Raw genomic sequence first — 17,349 nt, 5'->3', positions numbered from 1 at the left:
CGAGATAGAGCAGCGGACCCGCGCTCCACCGGATGGCCTGAAGCGCGGGTGGGAGGGAGCTCGCCTGCCACCCGTCCCCGACCACCAGGCCAGAGCTCTTGACCCAGTTAACCCGGGCGGAGGAGGCCGCCGAGTACACAGCCTGGCAAGCCTCCACCCGCGCCAAGTCGCCCGGGTCCTGGACCACGAGGAGCACATCGTCAGCGTACGCCGACAGGACCAGCCGCAGCTCCGGCTCCCGAAGCACCAACCCCGTCAACCTCTCGCGGAGGAGACAGAGGAAGGGCTCGATCGCCAGGGCGTACAGCTGGCCCGAGAGGGGGCACCCCTGCCGCACTCCCCCCGCCGAAGCTGACCGGCTCGGTCAGGGTCCAGTTGAGCCTGACCAGACACTCCGCAGAAGCGTACAGCACCTGGAGAAAACCCACAAAACGGGGTCCGAAGCCGAACGCTCGCAGAGTACCCAGGAGATACCCGTGATCCATCCTGTCGAACGCCTTCTCCTGATCCAGGGACAAGAGGGCGAACGACAGACCATCCCTACACCCTAATTCCAGAAGGTCCCGGACCAGATACAAGTTATCAAAGATAGTGCGGCCCGGGACGGTGTAGGTCTGGTCTGGATGGACCACGTCCGCCAGCACGGACCCTAGACGCAGCGAGATGGCCTTTGCAATGATTTTGTAGTCCGTGCTGAGGAGCGAGATGGGACGCCAATTCCGTAAGTCGCGGAGGTCCCCCCTCTTTGGCAATAAGGCGAGCACGGCTCGCCTGCACGAGAGAGGGAGGACCCCGCTCTGCAAAGACTCGGCCCAGACGGTGACCAGGTCTGGGCCGAGAACGTCCCAGAACACGCGGTAGAACTCCACGGTCAGCCCGTCCATGCCCGGAGATTTATTGGTGGGCATGCGACGGAGGGCTTCCGAGAACTCGGCCAGAGTGAGAGGCAGCTCTAGCCGGTCCCGGTCGCCCGTGCCGACCGTCGGGAGCCCGTCCCAGAGTACTCTGCAAGCGTTAGGATCGGTCGGATCCGGGGAGAAAAGGGCCGCGTAGAAGGCCCTGGCCCTCCCGCACATCTCCGCCGGGTCCGTGAGGGGGGTGCCGTCCTCCGCCAGGAGGCAGGTGACGTGTTTCTTGGCCCCCCTCCTTTTCTCCAGGGCGTAGAAGAAGCGGGAGCCGCGGTCCATCTCCCGAAGGAGGTGGATGCGGGATCGAACAAAAGCACCCCGGGCCCGATGGTCCTCGAGGGCTCGGAGCTCCTCCGCTTCTCCCGGCACGCTCCGCAGAGGGATGGATCCTCGGGGCTGGCGGCCAGACGCCTCCAGCTCCAAGACCTCCCGCTCTCCAGCTGCTCTATGGCCGCATCCCTCCGCCGGCTGGCGCCCCGGGTGTAGTCACGGCAGAAGAGCCGGGCGCGCACCTTCCCCAGATCCCACCACCGCCGCGCCGAGGAAAAGGCGCGCCGCTGCCCTCGCCAGGCCAGCCAAAACTCCCGGAAGGACGCCACGAAGCCCGCATCCTCCAGCAAAACTATTATTAAAGTGCCAATAGGCCGGCCCCGGCCTCTCCGCGCGCAGAGAGAGGCTGTCACGGTGGCAAGATGGTGATCCGAAAAGGGGGCCGGCCGAACGCCGGAGGAGTGGCCCGTAAAAGGTGGAAACGTGACAGATAAATGCGGTCCAGCCGGGAGTGGCGCGACCGATGGGCCTCCACCCGGACGAAGGTGAACGTCGAGACGTCGTCCGGGTGGTGGTCGCGCCAGACGTCCACCAGGGAGTGGCGTTCGACAATCTCCCGGAGGACGTCCGCGGCGGCCGGGCACTGCTCGGTCCCCGAGCGGTCCCGTTCCTCGAGGGTGGTGTTAAAGTCCCCTCCCAGGACCAGGCACTCACGAGGATCCAGGGAGCCGAGGAAGGCGGACGCCTGCTGATAAAAACGCAACCTCTCCGGGCCCGATGTCGGGGCATAAACATTGACGAGATTAACCACAAGCCCCTCCATGCGGACCCGGAGGTGCAGCAGGCGGCCCGGCACAGCCTCAGCGACCCCCAGCACCTCGGGCCGTAGGTCGGGGGAGAACAGGGTCGCCACCCCAGCCGCGCAAACCGAGAAGTGGCTAAAGTAGGCCTCGTTCCCCCACTCCAGCCGCCAGCTAGCTTCAGCGGCCGGATCCGTATGGGTCTCCTGCAGGAAAATCACAGAGTACCCCCCCTCCCGGAGGTAGGAGAGCACCTGGTTCCTGCGGAGACCCATCCTACAGCCCCGGGTGTTTAACGTGGCAAAGATGATCGGTGCCATGAGGAGGGCTGGGGGGGATCCTCGCCAGCAGACACGCCCACAGCCTCCGGCAGGCCGCGCAGCAATCCGTGACCTACCCATAGGTGACTAAGAGTCACGGAAGAGGCGGACCCGCTGGTAGGGCCGGCGGCCTGCTTCCCGGTCCTCTTACCCCCCCCATGAGGGCCCTCGCGGCCCGGAGGACCTGATGGAAATCCCCCCATCGCTGGAGCGCAAGCTGGACTTTGTTACGGGAGCCACGGACGTCCTCGAGGAACTCCCGCAGCTCCTCCCTCAGCGCATGGGGGGGCGGGGTCACTGATCGATGACTGTCCCCCAGTGGGGCCCCCGTCACAGCCCCGTGGCCCACCGAGGCGGGCAGGCAGGGGCAGACCCCCGACGTGGCGTCCGATGGGCCGACGCCACGCGACCGCCCCGCTCCCCGGTTCAACAAGGGGTGGCGGAAGGAGAACAGCAGCCCCTGGTGGGTCGGGGAAAGAAAAAACTAGCGGAGCCGCACCCTGGGGGGTATTCCCAGGGGCGGCACTGGCATCACAGGAGGTGGGGGGACAAGGACAGGGCTAACAGGAGTAGGGCGGGGATCAGGGAGAGAATCGAAGGGGGCAGAGACGGGATCCTGAGCCCCAATAGGTGAGCCACTGGACGGTGCTCCTTCTGGCCAGGCTCAGGGATCTGGGAAGTGGGAAGGGGACCCCTAATGATGCCGGGCGCAGCCACAGTGGCACGTGTGGCAGCCTCGGCATCCAGAGATAGATGTTTATCAATGGGGTCCCCGCCTAGGAAAGAGGGCGGGTCTCCTCCACCCAAGAAGGACACCCCCTGGGAACCGGGTCCCGGCAGCGGGGCACTGGCCGTCGCCCCTAATGGGCTCGGCGGCCAGCAACAGGTGCCACCCGCAGCCGGGTCGATGGAGGAATCCAGGGGACCCTCAGAGGTGGGAGCAGAAGCAGCGGTCAGGGGAAAGGAACTCGGGGACAGGGGGACCGGGGTGAGGTCGCCCAGATCGAGGCCCGCTGGCAGAGGGTCGTCCTCCCCCTGCGTGACTGGGGTCAGACCCAGGGCCTCGATCTCCTCATAGATGGAAGGGAGATCACCCCTCCACCACCCCAGGGCCCTCCTCGCTAGCACCCGAGGCGACACCCACCTCGGCACTCGCAGAGGCGTTGAGTGGGAGGGGGTGAGAGAGGCTCCCTTGGGGGCTTCCACGGGAAGGGACCCGGAGGAGGGGCGGTTTCCTCCGGTGCTGCCACGACGTCCCCAGCCGGCACCACAGAATGGGAGTCATCAGGGGGCAAGGCGGAAGGCTCGTCATCGGTGCCCCCCTTCCTGCTCTTCCGGGGGCCTCCGAATCTGAAGGATGTAACGAGGCTCGAGCCTTCCGCTTGCCCCGCTTCCCCTGCACTAAAGACCAGCCCTCCATGGCATCATCCGGGGGCTGGCTAACAGGGGTCGGATCGGGGGGCAAGGGCAATGGCTCAGGGACTCCGGGAGGCAGTGGTGGGACGGCAGAAGTGAGGGAAGATTCCCCCTGGGATGAGCCCTCTCCCACGCCCGGCGGTATCCCCGCTGCACCCTCCTCCACAGCGATGGACCGAGAGGAGGAGGAGGGGCAGCTTCGGGTGCCGGGCAGCCAGGGGTGCCGGTGATGACAGGGCCGGCACCGTGCCGGGGCTCAGGGGTCCCGGACGCTCCTCCGTGCTGGGCCAAGGGGCAATCCCTCCGGATGTGCCCCATCGCCCGGCAGAGGTAGCACCGGGCCTCCCCCGTCGAATAGTGCACCCGGTAGTGGGCCCCCTGGTAGGGGACCAGAAAGGACCCCTCGAGCGCCTCCCCGCCACGCGCCGCCGGCGGCAGTTGAAGCTGCACTTGCCGGCGGAACGAAGAGGACGTGACGGAGGGCGGGGTCCTTGCAGCCCAAGGGGAGAGGGCTGATGACGGAGATGGGGCGCCCCAGGGCAGAAAGGGCGGGCAACAGGGCGGCATTGGGCAGGAAAGGAGGGACGGAGGTCAGGACCAAGCGGACCCCCAGGTCTTCCAACGGCTCCAGGGGGACGAACACGCCCCCCACCGCTAGCCCCTCTCTACCGCCTCCTGGGCGGCGGCCTCCGATGCGAGGAAGAAGACCACCTTCCCGTACATTTTGGAGGCCGCCACGATGGCCGTGGGCCCCACCACCCTCGCCAACGCCCGCACGTAGGTCTCCACGTGGGGCGAGGCGGGCACCAGGAGGCAACGGACGCCGTGCTTCCTGGTCAAGGTGGGAAAGGGTCCCCGGCCGCTGTAGATGGTGGTGGAAGCGGTGGTCGGAGGAGCGGCGGCAGGGGGGGCCGCCGCCACCTGGGCGTATGCCCTGGGGGCCGGGGAGGGACACCCGCAGAGCTGGTGGAGGGAATAGCGGGGAGGGATGCCGCAGCCGGGAGCGGGGCTGCGGCAGTGGGGGCAGTTTCCGCCATGGAGGGCCTGGCCTTTTTAGCGGGGCCCTTACCCTTCTTCCCACCCCGACCCTTCCCACCGGCTGGGGGAGCTCCCCCGAATCGGAAGGGGGGAGGGACGTGGCAGCAGCGGAGGTCTCCCCGGTACTCGCCGCTGCCAGTGCCCCAGCAGGGGCGGAGGTAGGTGGATCGGCAGCGGCGGTTGAGGTGGAGGCTAGGGCAGTGGACATGGGGGCAGGTGGAGGGGGCAGTGGGAGCATCGCGAGGGGTCTCTCCCCCCGCCGCATCCCCCGCCATAACGAGAGCGGGGAGGGGGACAAACAGCGAGGGGAGGGGAAGGAGAGGAGGCGACCACCCCTCCCCGCTAGGCTGCAGGCAGGGGAGGAGGGTGCCAGAAAGGGAAGGCTAAAGGGGGCGTGGGAGCAACCAAGGACCTAGGGGTGGAAGGTGACAGGGCACCGACGCAGAGGGGAGTTCCGGCTCCTCCAGTTGCACTGGGGGATCAGGGGGACAATGGCAGAGGGGCGGGGGTGCAGTGAACAAGGGGAAACTCAAATGGGGAAGGGCACAAGCGCATGGGGGGGGCGTGGGCGCACGAGGGGAGGGACCAATCAGGGCTGGGGGAGCACAGGGTGGGGGGAGAAGGGCTAGCTGGGAATGGGGCAGAGGGACCGGGGATAGCTGCAGGGCTGGGGCAGAACTAGCAGGGCCACAGAGGGAAATAGGTGGGGCGGACAAAAAAGGAAGGGGCCAGTCCAGGGGGAGGGGGAAGGTGGTGCGCCCACAGGCACTTGTGCAAAAGTCAAATATAGGCTGCTGCTGCTGCAGGCCCAAACGATGGAAGTGGGCGTGGTGGGTCAGGCGAGCAGCTCAGTCCCAGAGGCAGGAGTCCAAAGGCGAAGGAAAACAGCCAGCGGGGGTGGTGGGAGGGGGCAACGATGGTGGTGGGGGCGAAAGGGAACACAGATGGACCGGGGGCAGGCTCCCCGCCACACCCCCGGTGTCCCAACAGACACAGTCCAAACCCCCACCACAAGAGCACAGGTCGAAAAAGACTCAGTCCAGAATACCCCCTCCACAGTGGTCTTCACACGGTCTCCAGCAGCGGCGGTCTCCTCCTCCTCCTTCACCTCCTCCGGGCTCCAACAGCTCGCCCAGCAACTGCCACAGCAGCCCAGCAGCTCCAGGGTGGTGGTCTGGTGTCCAGGCAGGAGGGACCCCGCTCAGAAGGTGTCCTCAGCAACAAGAGCGGGGTCCCTCACTCCCCCCCTCTCTGGGAAGCAGGCCAGCAGCCCCCCCTCCCCTCAAGGGCTGTAGGTGGAGTAACAGCAGGAACCGAGGGGAAGGGGGGGGGGAATCTACTAGCCAGCCAGCAAGCAGATAGCAGAGAGAGGGGGGGGTGGTGTGTCTAGCCCAGCCAGGGGAGCAGCAGAAGCAGGAAGCAGCAGCAGCAGCAGCAGCAGCAGCACAGCAGCAGCGAGGGCCCAGCGCCCAGCAGGAACAACAGCAGCAGCAGCAGCAGCAGCAGCCCTCTCCCTCCTTCCTCTACAGCGGAGCGGTCGAAGGGAGAGGAGCTACTCCTGGCCCCAGGAGAAGCAGGGTTCTGTTCCCTGAGGGACCAGAGCAGGGGCTGCACTAGAGTAATCAGGAACCTGCTAGAACCAATTAAGGCAGACAGGCTGATTAGATCACCTGCAGCCAATCAAGGCAGGCTAATCAGGGCACCTGGGTTTAAAAAGGAGCTCACTCCAGTCAGGTGGGAGGAGCCAGAGGAGAGAGAAAGTGTGTGTGAGGAGCTGGGAGCAAGAGGCACAAGGAGCTGAGAGTGAGAGGGTGTGCTGCTGGAGGACTAAGGAGTACAAGTGTTATCAGACACCAGGAGGAAGGTCCTGTGGTGAGGATAAAGAAGGTGTTTGGAGGAGGCCATGGGGAAGTAGCCCAGGGAGTTGTAGCTGTCATGCAGCTGTTACAGGAGGACTATAGACAGCTGCAATCCACAGGGCCCTGGGCTGGAACCTGGAGTAGAGGGTGGGCCTGGGTTCCCCCCAAACCTCCCAACTCCTGATCAGACACAGGAGGAGTTGATCCAGACTGTGGGGAAGATCACTGAGGTGAACAAATCTGCCAATAAGCGCAGGACCCACCAAGGTAGAGGAGGAACTTTGTCACACTACATATATTGCTTGTGATAGATAGATATGCTGCTCTTCCTGCAGCATTTTCAAACTGGAAGCACAGAGATAAAATATGTTTTGGTACAGTCAAATAGTTTGGAACAGTCATTTGTTTTATTAATTGCACAGAGACTGTAGACTATTTAAGGCAGGGAGTGTCTTTCTGTTCTGTGATTGTACAGCACCTAGCGCAATGGGGTCTTTCTCCAGAACTGGGATTCCTAAACACTGTCCCAATACAGATGCCAGCCTGCAGTAGCTCTGTCACTTTAGGGAAGGAGTTCTCTACTGCAATCTTTTGGTGAATGTGAGGAATAGCAAGAACAAGCAGGCCTTATTTGCAAGTTAGTCACCTTCCCACTGTGACATTCTGGTGGTTTTGGTTAAAATTCATTTAAGTTGTCAGTGTAGGGGTAATGAAATGTTGTTATCTTTATTGTGTGACAAAAGGCAAATAGAACTATATTTAATATTCCATAAGTGGGGAGTTGCCATAGCCTGCAGGCCTGCATGGCTGACCAGTGGAGCTGGACATAAGCCAGAGAAACAAGAAGCAGGGGAAAGGGACTGCTACCTTTGACTAGGAGTGAGGCCTGGTCCCAGAGATTCTGCTGAAGGGTCCTATGATGCCATTGACACCCCCCTTCCCCCCACACACACTGGTTAATGACAAAGCTGAGTGAACTTTACAATGAAGTCCCATATCTGGCATCACTAAGCTGGATTAGGTGAAGTCTGAGGATGGATACTCAGCATTAAGACAGCATCACGGCAAACGATGATGCAGAAGTGGCAGCAAAGCATGTGCACACTCATACACCCTGCACCCCTCAACTGTAATTGCTATAGCAACGTTGAGTGGTGGAGCTGCTGGACTGGACTTGATGTGGAGAGAGCACCAGGGTGGCAGAAGCCGATGATGTTTGTTAATTTTAAGAGGTACCCCTAGATATTTGAACCTAGTCCTTTTTGCTGCTGACAACACCTGGCAGAAGGATGGCATAAATAATAATAATAATGTACAAGCACTGGAAGGATGGTAACAGCTTTGGTTTATTGAAAGTGATATTGTTTTGGATGAAGATGAGGAAAAGTGTGGAGGCACTAACTTATTTGCCTGTAGAATCGTCTCGGAAGAGAAGTATGGAAGCCCATCCAATGGGACATTTAAGTTAGACTAGACAAAAACACAAGATCATGTACGGCTGGGAACAATCCTGCACTGGTTGAGGGATGGATTAGACGGGAACTCATCAGTTTTCTCCATCTCTAACTCAGTTCTGTGATTAAATTCCTTCCTCAGGACCCATTCCTGGTCTGATTAATGCCAATAGGAGTTTTACCATTGGCTTCAGCTGGAACAGAATCTTCCCCAACGATAATAAATGGGATATATATATAAATAATGAGACATATTCTCGGCCCCAATCCCCATACGGATAGGGACACTGACTTTCTGGGGGGCAAGGGAATCCCTTGAAGGCACAGCTCTGGTAGAGGCAGCTCCTAAGCCTCCCTCTCCACAGCTTCTGGCGCCGAAGACATGTTCGGAATGAGTAGAACACAGAGAGCTCCAGCAATGCCTAGTGGGTATATGGTGCCTTGGGACATCAGAGCAGGCTGGTGCAAATTAGCCCAGGTCCCAGTCTCCTCTCCCCTACATTCAGGGCTAGGCATAGAACCAGGGTGACCTCTCTGCTGCACTAACAGAAAATGTGGCCCACTATATTTAAGGGGACGGAAGCAAGGAGGAGTCCCAAGGCCAGCTGCTCCCAGGAGATGCCCAATGAACCTGTGGACAAGAAGCTGTGGAGAGCAGCAGTGGGCTCTGGAAGCTGAAGCCCTAGTTTCCAGTGAATCTCCAGAGATCTTTACTGTTTGGGGGCCAAAAACCCCCTTGTCGTCTTTTCACTTGGGGGGGAATGATCGTCTCCCCTAACAGACAATTTGTAAGATAATCCACAAGGAGAACGATGCAGAGACCTCCCTACAAGGACACCATGACTTAGGCCTGTCATGAACAGATAGCTAAGGGTTAATGTTTCTTTTACCTGTACAGGGTTAACGAAGGGAACCAAATATCTGACCAGAGGACCAATCAGGAAACCGGATTTTTTAAAAGCTCAGGGAGGGAAAGTTTGGGTCTGTGTCTTTTGTCTGTCTCTCAGCTATGAGAAGGATCTTTCTATCTTCAAGTTTCTAATCTTCTGTTTCCAAGTGTAAGTACAAAAGGTAGAAGACAATAGGTTTTATATTGTTTTTGTATTTACATGTGTGTAGTTTGTGGAATGTTTAAATTGAATATCCTTTTGAATAAGGCTGTTTATTCATATTTTTCTTTTAAGTAATTGACCCTGTATTGTCAACCTGATACAGAGACTGTTTATGTGTTTTTTCTTTCTTTTTATATAAAGCTTTCTTTTTAAGACCAGTTTGAGTTTTCTCTGGGAAGGGAAATTCTCTTTGTTAGATCTATGGAGGGTGGATCTAAAAAGCCTGAGGGAGTAAAGAGGAGACAAGGGGAGGAGGTTACTTTCCTTTGTTGTAAGACTCAGGGCATCTGAGTCTTGGGGGTCCCCCAGGGAACGTTTTGGGGAGACCCAAGGGAGTCAGGCCCTGAAATTCCTGGCTGGTGGCAGTGATATCAGATCTAAGCTGGTAATTAAGCTTGGAGGTTTCATGCTAGGCACCCACATTTTGGATGCTAAGTTTCAAAATTGGGATTTATGCTTATGATAAGGCCTTATTTGGAAAATGGCCAGAACAAACTGAGCTCAGATCCCTCCTTTTCTAAAGCATACAGTTAGGTTATAATGACCTCCAGGGAACACAGCCTCCATTCATGTTTCACCTGAATGACAGTAACTGTTTTGTAATACGGACCATTAGACAAACGAGCACAGCAAGCATGTCTCTAAATGCCTTGCTGCCTCTGAGATCCAAGCTAGCCATAGCTTGTTGATGCTTTGTAACTCTCAGTAAAACTAATGTGATGATCAGTTCATTATACAGAAAGAAACAGCTGAATTGCTAGTTTCTGTAGCATCTCCAGCAATGTTTTGAAGAGTTCATGTCAAACAGCATGAGGTTGATGATGTTACTTTGACAAGAACTGTAAAACAAAAACAAACCACTCTTATCATTCCTCACAGAAATGATAAATTATTCATCCAAATTATATCTAAAATAGAGTTGTCCCTCTGATATCTCAGCGTGCAATATTCATGTCCTATACAGATGGCTCAGAAACAACAAATCTCCCTTAATTTTCTGAGGTAAAAATGTAAACATACAACAGTTAGTTAAGCCACTACTTGGTCGTGCATCTATTCAGAGTTTACTTCAATATAACCAGTTAAATTCTACCCTCATTGGGCACACACAGCTACCAGTGATTTCAATCAAAGGGCTGGAAGTGATGTGAAGTCATTACCTCCCATGCCACTGCAATCTGTGTTCTCCTCTGACCTTAGGCTAAGTCAGGTTCAACTTGATCAATACTTGGATGTTGTTGATTCAGTAGGTTGCACTTCTCCTTTCATGGGGTGGGGGGGACAGATAGGTCAGTGGTTCGAGCATTAGCCTATGAAACCCAGTGTTGTGAGCTTAGTCCTTGAGGGAGCAATTTAGGGTTTGGTCCTGCTTTGAGCAGGGGGTTGGATTAGATGATCTCTTGAGGTCCTTTCTAACCCTAGTAATCTATGATCCTATGTCAGAATTGAACCAGGGCCCAAGCCATGATGGTAAGGAGCATTGTGCTTGTGGAGACGACATCTTTTGGATAAGATGTAAAACTGGTGATCCTGACCATTTGTCCATTAAACATTCTGTAGCACTTTTTGCAAGAGTGTTCTGGGTGAACTCCTGCTTGAAAACTTACATTTTAACTAACAGTCTTCTGCTTCTAATTTCAGCTGGCTGCAACTTTCTTCATTTTGTGCCCTAAACTATTGCATAATGTTGCCATTTTCAGTTTATTGACTGGTGCATACCACCCCAGAGATGACTTCATTTCAGTGGCTGACAAAGTGACTCCTGTACACACAGGGTATGTCTACATTGCAATCAGAGGAGTGACTGCAGCATGTGGAGACATACTCAAGGTAGCTTTGTGCACCTGCAGCTTCACTGCCATTGTTGTTCAAGCTAATTACATCAAAGCTAGCTTGGATACATCTACATGTGCTGCAGTCACACCTCTGATTGCACTATAGACATATATTCCATAGTTTGTAATGTGCTTTGGAATCTTTCAGGATGTCAGCCACTGTATAGCCACAGGATATTGTTAATGAGCATTTAAAAAAAGAAGGGCTGTTCCAAACACATGCACATAGTCATCTACTGTTCCCTGCAATGAAGAGACCGATATTAGCACTAACAATGCTTGTGGACTTGCAAATGATTGTAAGTTATGCAAAGAAACAACTTCCAGCTGAGAGGTGCTTAACCCAGGTCAGCAAAGAGAAAACTCCCATTAGCCTGACTCACGGAACTCCTGCCTTCTGACTGAGGAGCGTGGTGCAAGCTGAATCACAGTAATAATGTGCAGGATGGCTACACAATCAGCTCGGTCACCGGATGGGATGGGGAAATATACACTGGTTAAATCCACCCCAAGTAGTTATCCACCAAACTAACACAGCAATACACATTTAATGTGTTTGAATTAGTTCCTATATAGTCTGCTAGCCTGCTGAAAGTCCTGTATTTTAAATGTTTCTGTATATTGCTTTGAAGATATTTAGGACTAGCCTGTCCCCTGGATTACACACTCATAAAAGGGAGTAAATATCCCCCTTACACTTCTACATGGGCTATCAGACCTTGAGTTGTGCATGCAGGAGTAGGTGAGACATGGATATCTGCTTCCCAGAGCAGGTGGGCAGCATCTTGGCTCCACTGTTAGCTACTCACAGGCCTGTACAGGTCAGTCACTCTTGGGGTGGGTGATGCAATTTGCTGCTGGTAATGAACAACAGCAAGTTCCTGTCTCTATTTTAAGTACTTCTGTGGTCCCCATCATTGTATCTAAGTATCCCAAAATCTTTTAATGTGTTTATCCTTACAATCGCCCTGTAAGGTAGGACAGTGCTATTATCTCTGTTTTACAGGTGGAGAAACTGAGGCACACAGAGGCTAAGTGGCTTAACTAGATTCACCCCCACTCACCACCTTCTCAAGCAAGATAAGAGCAGAGAGGGAACTGTGCTCATGAGGGGTGCCTGTGAGTCACAGTGCCTCCTGGGGTGGTGCAATTTATGCTCAGAGCTATATTGAAAGTGAAAATATGCCCCTGAGTGTCCAGTAGTTCTGTGGTACCCCATCACAGTTACACCTACTATTCTGTGTGACTGGTAGATTAGGCATCCACTTAATGGTGAGCTTCTGTCCGGTCCCCATGTGTGCTGCCATGGCCCACTTTGGGAACACAATAGTACCCGGTCTGCCCCCACTCTCATAATTAGGATGCAGATCAGCTCGGGCTTTGGTGCAGGTGACAAAATGAATGGGAGGCAGTGGGCAATGACTTAGTCCACCAGAAATCTTCATCATGCAGGGTCTGAGCTCACCGAGCAGTTCCACTGACATCAATAGGGCTTCTCACCCAAAGGCTGCAGGACTGACATGGTAAACTGGTATAGTGCTGCAGGAAGTCAAACACCTCCAGCAAGACAGTAAGTGCCCTCAGTTCTCATTAAGCGAATGGCTACTGAGTGCACTCAGTAGGATCTATCTACTTATATCATCCCCAACCCCATAGCGTCCAAGCGCCTCACAAGTATTCATGGCTTTATCCTCACAATATGCCTGTGATTTAGAGAAATATTATTAATTTCCACTTTACCAATGAAAGACTGAGGTACAGAGAGACCAAGGCCCAGATCCTCAATGGTATCGAAGCCCCTAAATTCCACTGATTTCAATGGAGGTTAAAAACCTAAATACGTTTCAGGATCTGGGCCTAACCACGGTCACACAGGAAACCTGTGACAGAGCCAAGAATTAAACCCAGATTTTCTGAGTATAACTCCAGTGCCTGAACCTCACAACCATCCCACATAACCCTAGTCAGAAACGGATTGTTTTTCTTTGTTAAACTAATGAAATATCTATTCATTTTAATTCCACTTTTCCCAAATATTTATATTTACTCTACAAACTGTACATTTTTATAACATGGAGAGAATGCACCATGTATTATCAAAGATTTAACTAAAAGGGCTTTTAATAGTTGTCATATATAAACTAATAGTGTATGTGCTTTCATGTACAAAGCATTCTGCAAGAAAAACAAGCATCAGCTCTAACAGTAATATTGTTTACTTTGGCGGGACGTAAAACAATGTTCTTTAGTATTGATTTAATTGATTTGCCTTTCTCCTTGCAAAGCTTAAATTCTCCCTGACATTCTATTCTGCTAGAATCAAAGTGAATCTGGTAGATGTTCTCAGATGCATCAGATGGTCCCCTTCTACCCTGCAGAGTTTGCAGACAAGCTTGTGCACCATGATTTTTCAATTACAGCATTGATTAAGAAACTGGGCATCGCTCTTGCTTGAGGATCTGAGCAGTAGGCACATTAATAGGTCACTTGGCAGTTCTAAAGAATCAGGCTATAGAGGATTATTGATTAATTGCTAGAAATTTGATGCAAAGATTTGTTTTCCTTTTAAGACAGCATAGACAATTGGTGTTTAAATTTAAACTGAACTCCTAAGAGCCTCCTTCAAAAGGGCGAACGAGCCAGCAGCAGGGAGGCAAGTCACAAGGAGAATGCATATTTTCAGACACTGGGAAAGGTTACTAGAAGCTGGGAGAATGGGCATGGTCTCTAACCCGGCTCTAGTTTCCACAGACAGCTCTTGCACTATCCCTGCAATTTAAGTGTACATAGTCATTTAAGTGCACATAGTCATAAAGGATGAAAAGCAGAGTGGGCCAGAAAATAAGCTTATCTTCTGTGGAATGTTTAGACTTTTAACTGAAAAATCTAAAACTTTTGGCTGAAAACAGCATATTTCAATTCTAAATAGCCAGCGCCTCATGGGAGTTGTATTTCCTTCTCCTCAATGGGCAAGGCTCCCTGGCCAATTGACATCTTCCATAACACACCATGGTTTCATGATCTCTTGCTGAGCTGCTGTGGTGCAACATGAGAGGCCCATGGCTATGGTGCATCTTGAGAGACATAGTCCAGCTTGGGAGCCCAGCCTATAGAAGAGAAAGGAAGCATGGGGCACCAAACTACATCTCCCATGATGCACCATGGTGGAATTTCTGAACGGAAGATTTTGGGTTTCAGCCAAAAATGTTCAGTTTTCTGATGTTTGGCTTTTCAAAAGTGTCCCATGTCCCATCTTCCAGCTTCCCTAGCCCTCTATCTGCTGCAGCTCTCTGGAGCTGTATTTACTGGATAATTATCTTTGCAGTCCTGCATAACAAACTTTCAGCATGAACACTATGGCTGCTTCTCACTGCTTCCAGTACACCATAAATCACTGACAGAATTCAGCAGAAGCTAAATGTCCCACTATATTTCTGGCAAATGTATAAGAGTTGAACAACTAGGAAGAGAAAGAGCTGCTTTTGCTGAACACCAAACAATAGTTAAGAAGTGGCAAAAAAGGCATGGCAACAAAGCTTATTTTTTTCTGATAAATCAGAGTATGTGGTGGTTAATCAAACATTATATTACTGTAGTTTGCATGTAATTTTGTACATATAGCAGGAGCATATTGCAAAACCAACTACTCCTTGTGTTTCAGTTACTTATCCACCTCAAGGAGTAATTCAGTGGAAGATGTTTTTCCTTATTATTTGTATTATTCTAGTACCTAGTGTCAGAAACCAAGGTGAGGGTGGTTGGGCCTAGCAGTCGAAGCCAGAACAGTCAAGTCTAATAATCAGAGACAAGAGCCAGAGCTGGAATAAGGAGTCAAGAGCAGGGTTGGAATAAGGCAAGAATAGGCCAAGGAGATAGGCTGTAGCCTGAGCAGTGCTGGAACAGACTAAAGACTGTCACCATTATCAGAAAGAGGAGAGTTCCAAGCCATGAAACAACATTGAGCAGACTGAGCTGCTGTTTCTCCTGTGAGGTCTATATACCTGCTCTGAGACACACCAGACCAGCCCATGACTTGTGGATTGGCTCGAGCCTAACACATGGGGCTTAAATCAAGCTATGGTTAAGCAATGACTCATCACCTCACATCTAGGAGCCCCAGTCATGGACCAGACAAAATGAGTCTGTGTCTCAAAGAGCTTCCAATCTAATTATAAGACAAAGAGACAATCGATGGATCCAGATAGACAGGGGAGTACAAGGAAGCAATGATAATGTGGCCAGCACCGATAGGCTGTTGTCTCAGCACACCAGCAGCCTAACTTTTGGGAGTGTTTTTCTAGGCCTTGCCACAAAGGAGAGATATAAAGATGGATAATGAGTTAGTTTTGCAGATGTTTACAGGGAGCTTGTCTCATGCAAGAGGGGCAGCATGGAAGAAAACATGAACATTCTTTGAAAATTTAACAAGTGGACAATGGAGGCTGACATCATAGGCCAACTGGAAGAAGGAGTAGACCTTTCAATACTTAATGAGGACCGATAGGTTGGGTGTGGACAGCATGTGAGGCACCTTAAAGTGAAGACAAGTACTTACATTTGATATGATAGAGAAGAGGGAGCCAGTGAAGGGATTCAAAAAGATGGGTGACAACAGTAAACCACCTGGTAGGAGAATTAACTTTGCAGCAGCATTATGAAATGATACATGCGGGAGAGGTTGCATTTGTCAAGGCCAGTGAGAAAGATGTAACTGAGGCACAAGATGAGAGTCTGGATGAACATTTTAGCTGCGTGGGTGGGTAGAAATGGCAGTATCTTAGGCCTGGTCTACACTGGAGCGGGGAGGGAATCGACCTAAGATACGCAACTTCAGCTACAAGATAGCATAGCTGAAGTCGACATATCTTAGGTCAACTCACTTCACGTCCTCACAGTGTAGGCTCGACTGCCGCTGCTCCCCTGTCAACTCCGCTTCCGCCTCTTGCCACAGTGGAGTACAGGAGTTGACAGCAGAGTGATCACTACCCACCGATCCGGCGGGTAGTGTAAACATACCCTTAGAGAGAGGCACACCCACCTGAGAGGCATGCAGAAGGAATCTACAAGACTTAGAACTAGCCTGGAAAGAGCTCTGAATCAAAGATGACACCCAGGTTACAGGCCTGAGTGACAGGTAAGATGTGGTGTTGTCCACTGTGATCAAGAAAGGAGGTAGTGGGGAGGAAGATTAAGAACTGTTTTTCCCACATTGTGCTTGAGCTGACAAGTTAATCATGAGCCTCTGTGATGTCTTGGAGTCCACCCAGAACAATAAGGGGTTCGGTCACTGTCTGCCTTGTAACTTTGGGATGCCTTGGTGCCCTGCAGCTATGGTTCAACTCCCTGAAAGCAGTAGCTGCCCACAAGCATAAACTTTGGTTCCCACCAGCCTAGTTACTCTTTGCAGGGCAACACCAACAACACTGTCAGTGCCAGGTCTTCCCACATACTTCCTCCCCAGTTCTTAATGCCCAGACAATGGACCATTCCCTTGTCTGTCATCACCCCAGGGTCGGCTCTAGCCATTTCGCCACCCCAAGCACGGCGGCACGCCGCGGGGGGCGCTCTGCTGCTCGCCAGTCCCCCGGCTCTGGTGGATCTCCCGCAGACATGGCTGCGGAGGGTCCGCTGGTCCCGCGGCTTGGGGCGGTATGTCGCTGGGGGCGCTCTGCTGGTTGCCAGGAGGGCGGCAGGCGGCTCCGGTAGATCTCCTGCAGTTGTGCCTGCAGATGCTCCACCGGAGCCGCGGGACCAGTAGACCCTCCGCAGGGACGCCTGCGGGAGGTGCACTGGAGCCACCTGCCACCCTCCCAGCAACTGGCAGAGCGCCCCCCGCGGCATGCCGCCCCAAGCACGCGCTTGGCGTGCTGGGGCCTGGAGCCAGCCCTGCATCACCCTCCGAAAATGTGAAACCAGTCACCCTAGTTATCAATTCACTTCGACCCACACACTCCACGCAGTTTGCACAACAGAGACTTGCTTGGGATGAAAATAAACAAAAATGTTTATTTAATAAAAACCCCCACAGACTCAAAAGGATGAAATAGTGAGGGACCCAAACATCTACAGATTACAGAGTAAACAAACATAAAGACACAATCTCAGGCTTTACCTTTCCATATCTGAAAAAATATTCTAAAAAGACTTGCCTATTGCCTTAAAACAGATTCCCAGCATACCCCCTAGCTCTAGCGTTCCTGGCCAGCCTCCAGCCTCAAGACTGTCCCCCAAGTTCTGGATGCTCTTCAGTTCAAACCCCTTCCATTTGAAGAGGGTTTTTATTTCACTCACAGTAAGGGGGGTTAAGGCATCCCCCTTATACCTCTGCACAGGCTGA

The sequence above is a fragment of the Chelonoidis abingdonii genome, chromosome 1 (assembly GCF_003597395.2).
Source record: "Chelonoidis abingdonii isolate Lonesome George chromosome 1, CheloAbing_2.0, whole genome shotgun sequence".
Taxonomy (NCBI): Eukaryota; Metazoa; Chordata; order Testudines; family Testudinidae; genus Chelonoidis; species Chelonoidis abingdonii.
Note: the sequence above shows the minus strand (reverse complement) of the source record.